The sequence below is a fragment of the Citrus clementina genome, unplaced genomic scaffold (assembly GCF_000493195.1).
Source record: "Citrus clementina cultivar Clemenules unplaced genomic scaffold, Citrus_clementina_v1.0 scaffold_6, whole genome shotgun sequence".
NCBI classification, from domain to species: Eukaryota; Viridiplantae; Streptophyta; class Magnoliopsida; order Sapindales; family Rutaceae; genus Citrus; species Citrus x clementina.
In genome coordinates, this window is record NW_006262139.1 from 2,484,582 (window position 1) to 2,491,919 (window position 7,338).

At 29.8% G+C, this 7,338-nt stretch overlaps 1 non-coding gene across 1 annotated transcript; it reads right to left on the reverse strand.

The window, feature by feature from the left end:
- Nucleotides 1–6,334: 6,334 nt before the first annotated feature.
- Nucleotides 6,335–6,443, reverse strand: LOC112097497. Its single transcript, XR_002905029.1, has one exon. It is a non-coding gene; the product is annotated as a small nucleolar RNA R71 (small nucleolar RNA).
- Nucleotides 6,444–7,338: the final 895 nt, after the last annotated feature.

Below are 7,338 nucleotides of genomic sequence, written 5' to 3' on the forward strand. Positions count from 1 at the left end.
TCTGGGAGGAAAAGATATCTAAACACTAAGATTTTGAGAAATGATCATGAAGAGGCCCAAGTTTTGAATAAGAAACACCAAAATCTCTTTTGACCAAATTATCCTTTAACTTTATTAATTCAAAAAGATTAAGTCTAATGTTTTACAATAAATGAAAAAAATAGTAGCAAATAAATAATTTGAATATTATATCAAATAATTTAGTATTATTAATACATGAGATGCATTTTATTAATTGTAAAAATTTAACTCAAAGGTTTATTTAAAACCTTTATAATAGATGTAAATATATTATTAAAATAAATATAAAAATTTAAAATTTTGAATTAATTTAAATACAAGAAATATTTTAATATTATTAGCATATTAGACATCTTAAATTATTTATATTATATTTGCATTTACTAAAATACTTTAAAGTCAATTTTTATTAGTTAATATACTCAAAGGCATTGCTTTCACCTAAATTTGATTAGGATCAGGTTTGAACAAATGAGAAGTTCTCACTAGGTCTGGCTCAAATTTTGATTTAAGAAAATCAATTTATAATATGGGGAAGATTAGGCTAATAAGGTGTGTTTTTCTAATGTTTGGTTGCAAGTGGTATAGCTAAGGTAATATGGTTGGCGAACTAAGGTGATTATATGAGGGACAATAAAGAGAGTCTAGTGGAGCTCATGGGAGTTAATATCGAGAGTTCATATGGGAAACTCAAGAGAGCTTAGAGGATTGCTTAGCTTAGCTGAGCACGGGGCATATTCAGCATAACTGGGGTATATGTTAGCTCGGGGATACTTAGCATAATTGGTGTAGCTCAGGAGAGCTCACGTATGAAACCCAATTTGGACATTAGAATCATAATAAATAAAAATAAGCATACAAAATAAAGAACACAAAAAATTACTTGGTTCGACCTTTCGGCCTACATCTAGGGAGTATCTCCACTTCAATCCACTATATAAATAAAGTATTACATGATTCTCTATATAATATGGTCAAAACCTTATTAGTTTATGGTGAATAATAACTTGAGGAGAATAGCTTTAGTAGAGATAAGAGTGCTTTTTAAGTGAAGAGTAAGGGAAAAGCTCATTTGGGAGGTGAAGTGATAAAATTCTTTAGAAGAAACCCTAAAATAATAGAAAAAGAAATAATTTAATTCAAAAAGTTTCAACAGAGTTGGAGAGAGCAAAAAAAAGGATCCAACTACACCCCTTTAGGTGAATCTGCATAGGCTGGGTGCATAGGGGCATTTTCCTCTTTCTTACCACATGGCACCTCTTTACAGGTGGGATCCTCTTTAGATAATGATATTTTGGAGATTTTACTCAAATAAGCTTATTGCCCTAGCCAACAAGTGGTTTTTATCATTTACCCTTGTCCACACAATGCTCATGAACTGGAGAGCTCTGCTACCTCTTTGAAGTTAGTTATAGAGATGCTAAAATGTCTTATGCCAACTAGGTACTTTTATGGATATGATTTTTATTAGTTCCTCACTCTCGGGCTAAAAAGGCAAAAAAAAAAAAAATCTTATTGAAGCTGACATTTAAGAAGTATGTGTGAGACCCAAATATCTCTTATTTTAACTTTTTTCCTTCTTAGTGAGCAAATTTTACTAAGGTTGTCCTCATCCCTGATTAACTCATAAGGGGGGCAATTGGGATATCATTTTTTCCACCAATCAACTTATTTATTATTCGTTGCCACATGTCTAATTGTTATTGGCCCATAAATTACCATCCAAAACTATCCATAAACAAGATTGACACAACTTAAAAGTAATTTTTAACTCTCAAGTATAAGAGTGTCTTGTTGTATTATATCTCGGTGAGTCCGAGGTCGAACCACGGAGAAAAGATTTAATTAATTTATTTTATTTTATCTAAAAATTGAAATTAAAACTTGAATATAAACAACTTAATTTAAATGAAACTATGGAATTGAACTAGTTAGGGTTATGGATCCACTCTTAGAAATAAATAAAACTTAATAAATTCTTTTTGCCAATTTTTTTTAGATTTATTACCCAAAAGATTAATTATACAAATTATTATTATTTTCCCTTTAAATTTATGATGGATTAAGTATTTATTGTGCCAAAATTTAATTTGTCTACAATAAGTCAAAATACCATTTCACCATGCCTTATATTGAGATCTAAAGAATTTATTGTGCCAAATTCATTTGTTTGTCTACAATAAATCAAATTTTCAAAATATAAAACATGCATAAAATTAAATAGAAAATAATTTAATTTATAAAATTAAACATAGAATTTGATTAAATCATATTTATTTCTTAAGAGTTTCACATTCCCCTAACTAATATTATTTAGTTAAGCATAATTAAAATAAAAAGAAGTAGTAAAATTGAATTACTTATAATTAAAAGAAATAAAAACAACTAAAATTGGAAATAAAACTAATTTTATTAATGAAAATAATTATACAAAATATTAAAAACACACCTGGAAATCAAGATTACAAGGAGATGGAGAGAATTTGAGAAGAAGAGAGTTGTAGAGATATGATTAAAAATATAAAAATGAGGCTCTATTTATAGAAAAACAAATTCATAATCCAGTGCTTTGCGGTCCATCATAAGCTTCATGCATGTGCTCCTCACAACCCTTAGATCAAGATCCAATGGCTGGTCAAACTTCAAAAGTCAACATCACACATGGCATCATTTGACTCGTCCGATTTGCCCAAAGAATGGTTGAGATTTGGCGGGTTAATGAGTGAATCGGGTCGACCCGAATACAAAGATTCGGATCCTCCAACTTGCTTCACCAACCATTGCCACGTGGCACAATCATGCCATTGAATCATGAACGGTTGAGATTTAGTCAAGATTGCCAGCTATCCCATACACTCATATCTATTGTAAGCTCATTTCATCATCCAATCAGTACTCGGTCAACATGAAAAGTCAACTTTTTTTACACAAGCCCAATTTTAAGCTAATAATGACTGATCTTAAGGTTTTCGGACCTCCGGAATCCAAATTTGACCTCCGTTTATCTGTTTGGAGCCTCGAAGTACGTGAAAGTAATATTTTTCCTAATAAACACATAAAAATACACAAAATTAAATATATTTAAAACATAATTCATAATTCATAATATATTACATAAACACAAATATAAATTAAAACATAAGCATAAAATAACATGTTATCGCTTGATAATTAAATAATTTTTAATACTAATCAAAGATCTCTTTAGTTTCTTTAGTTGAAAGAATTGAAACACAAGAAACTCGAGAGAAAATATTCCATGCATGACATGTGGCAACTCACTATTTAGTCACTATGTTGTTCACTTATGAACTTTTCAGTAATTCTGAAGTGTTAGTTGAGTTTTCTCTTAGCTCTAATTATTTACAATTGAGCTATAACAGCTAGCTCTAACGATTTTAATATTGAGCTATACATGGTTCTGGAAATTTACTAAGAGACTTCTTAACTTCATTATTATAGTAAATTACTCAGAACCTTTTTCAGCACCTTATCATGGCAATTTGCTCGAGAGCTTTCTTACCTCTCTGATCGGAGATTTCTTTAGAAGATTTCTTTGCTCTCTAATCGTGACGATTCCCTCAGGAGCATTTTATTTCTCTGATCATAGTGATTCTTTGAAAAGCTATCTTAACTCTCTAATCATGGTGATTCTTTCAAGAGCTTTCTTAACTCTTTGATCATGGGAATTCGATCAAAAGCTCTCTAATTTCTCTAATCATAGTGATTTACTCAGGAGCTTTCTTAGCTCTCTAGTCATGGTGAATTTTTCAAGAGTTTTCTTAGTTGCTTGATCCTAGCAATTCGCTCGGTCGCTTTTATAGCTTCTGATCATGGTGATTCTTTCAAGAGATTTTTTAGCTAGATCCCGGCGATTCCCTTTGGAGCTTTCTTAGCTCTCTAATGCTAGTGATTTTCTCAAGAGCTTTTTGATTAGTGTTAAAAATTGTATGTTTATTAAGGGGTAAAAATGTTATTTTGTGCTATTAATGTAATTTATATTTGTAATTATGTAACATATTGTGAATTTCTAATTATTTTTCTAAGTATTTGATTTTGTGTATTTTTGTGTGTTTATTAGGTAAAAATAATAATTTCATGCAATTTGAAGATTCAAACAAATGTACAGAAGTCAAATTTAGATTCCGGAAGTCCGAGAAATTATGTCATTGTCCAGGAGGATCCGAGACTTTTGTTGTAAATTTTTACGTTTTTGCCACGGTAAATGTGGTAATTGTAAAATTATAAGTTTTTATCATGTTAGGTATGGTAATTGTTAGTGGAATGTGTTGGATATGCTTGAGTGGATTAAGTTAAGTTTATGTTTTATTAATGGGATTATTAGTGGGACAAATGTAAGGTTAATATGTACTTAGATTTTTTTATTTGTGTGGTGTGGATTTACCATGTATTAGTATAAATAGAGAGGGGGGTGAACACACCTCTACGCACTTTCTCTTCTCTTCTTTCCTCCCAAATTCCTCTTCTCATTTCTCCTTGTAATATATTTTCCATAAATAAAATTAGTTTTATTTTCAATTTTCAAGCATTTTTTAATTATATCTTTTTTGTTTTTAAAGAAAATTCCTTTTATTTTAAATATGTTTAGCTAAATATTAGCAGTTAGGGGAATGTGAAACTCTTAGTAAAAAAATATGGTTTAATCAAATTCTATTTTTAATTTTATCCATATTTTATATTTTGAAATTTTGATTTAGTGTAGACAAAAATAGGAATTTGGCACAATAAATTCTTAATATCTTAGTATAAAATATGGAAAAATGGTATTTGATTTAGTGTAGACAAAGTAAGTTTTGGCACATTAAATTCTCAGTCCACAATAAAATAAATGGGAAAATATTTTTAATTTGTACAATTAATCTTTTGGGAAATAAAATAAAAATAAAAAGAATTTGTTAAATTGTATTTATTACTAAGAGTGGATCCATAACCCTAACTAATTCAATTTTATACTTTTTTTAAATAAAATAAATATTTATAAATTTTATTTTTATTTGGATAAACTTAAGTAAACAAATTAAATCCTTTATCTGTGAATCGATCTCGGACTCACCGAGTTATAATGTAATAAGACACTCTTATACTTGAGAGTAGAAATCACTTTTAAGTCGTGTCAAGTTTTTGGCGTCGTTGCCGGTGAGAGGTATTTATTTTGTTTTATTTTTCCTTTTATTTTTTTTACTTTTTGTGTAAATTTTTGTTTGCCCCCTTTTCCTTTTCTTAAATTCTCTTCTATCCCCACATCTTTCATAATTATAGTTTCACCCCAACAATTCTCGTTTCTAGCTCATTCTTCTCATAATTATGTTCTGACCCTATAATCTTTCAGAAACCTCACGTTCATCCCACATGGCTCAATTCTGAAATTCTAAAAATTACGGTGTGCCATAAAATTATAAATAATTTGTAATAAGATCCCTAGACGAAATTTCTCACAATAATTAGACTTGGACTTATTTGGACTCAATTTGGACTTAATTTGGACTAAGCAAACTAACTACTAACTCTTAACTAACTAACTACTAATTTTTTAACAAACTAACTACTAATTTTTTTTATTTCAGTTTTTTTATTTCGCATTTTTTATGCTTTATTTTATTTTGTTAATTTATATGGTGGGTTCAACCATCAGAATTGTTATTTAATTTTAAGTTATTAATTTTCTTTTGTACACTTATATTATTTGCATATTTAATTTTCATTTTTTTCTTTGTTGCAATTTTCATTTAGTTTTTGTATTACTAATTTATTTGAATATTATCTTTGTGACATAACCATTGCATGAGACGTTGGACTCGAACTTCAAGTGGCAGGTTAATTCGTAGTTCTTAATCACCACCACCAATCATGGACGAGATCCAAGATGAAAATAATTTAGGCCAACTTAATCCTCCAATCGATCAAGGAGACGACCAATCTCAACATGATCAGAATCAACCGAGAACTTTGAGAGACTACATGAATCCAACCACAACCGGAGCACGGTTGTGTATAGTATTTCATCTAGAAGTATCTCGATTCAACTTCAAACCAAGTATTATCCAACTTTTACCAACATTTCATGGTTTAGAATCTGAGAATCCATACTTGCATCTAAGAGATTTTGAAGAAGTTTGTAATATATACACAGACCAAAATTGTAGCATGAATATAATTAGATTAAAGGTTTTTCCTTTTTCATTAAAAGATAAAGTTAAAACTTGGTTATAAAACCTTAGATCTGGATCAATAAGAACTTAGAATAACATGCAAGAACAGTTTTTGAAAAAAATTCTTTCCACCTCATAAAACAAATCTTTTAAAAGGAAAATCACTTCTTTCGCTCAAAAAAATGGAGAAACACTATACCAATGTTGGGATGGATTTAAAGAATTGCTTAACATATGTCCACACCATGGTTTTGAAACTTGGCAATTGATCACTTATTTCTACAAGGGCTTATCACCACAAAGTAAACAAGTTGTAGAAATGATTTGTAATGGTGAATTTAGAGATAAAAATCCTGAAGATGCACTAGATTACCTTGACCAATTAGCTGAAAATGCACAACATTGGGATACTGTTGGAACTTTTGAATTGACTAATAAACCACAACCATCTCCATCTAGTGGAGGAATCTACAACCTTAAAGAAGATCATGATCTACAAAAAAAATTTGCATCTCTAGTTAGGAAGGTTGAAGCGTTGGAAAATAAAAAGAGTGATCAAGTAAAATTTGTTCAAGAAATTGCATGTAATGTTTGTAGTTCTAATGATCATTTCACTCAAGATTGTCTCACTCTGCCTGCACTTAAAGAATGTTTACATGATCAAGCTGATGCCATCAACACTTTTAACAAGCCAAACCCATATTCACATACTTATAATCCTGGTTGGAGAAATCATCCAAATTTTAGTTGGAGGAATAATAATAATGCACAATCTTCACAAGCACCACCTCCACAAAATTTTCAAAATATTTAGTCTTATGCACCATATATTCCACCACCATGGAAAAATTTGGAAGATACAATGCATTCATTCATTAAGAAGTAAGATGCTATTAATAATCAAAATGCACAAACCTTTTCTGATTTGAAAGATACTCTTGCTAAAATTGCTTCTGCATTCACAATTCAAGAAAAAAGAAAATTTCCAGCTCAACCAAAACCAAATCCTAAGATTCAAAATGCACCCATGGACCAAGTTAAGTCAGTTATAACTCTTCGCAGTGGTAAGGTTATTGATCGGCCTATTCCTGAACCTTGTGAAAATGAAAATTGAAAGGGTAAAGAAGAAATAGATAAACTTACACCT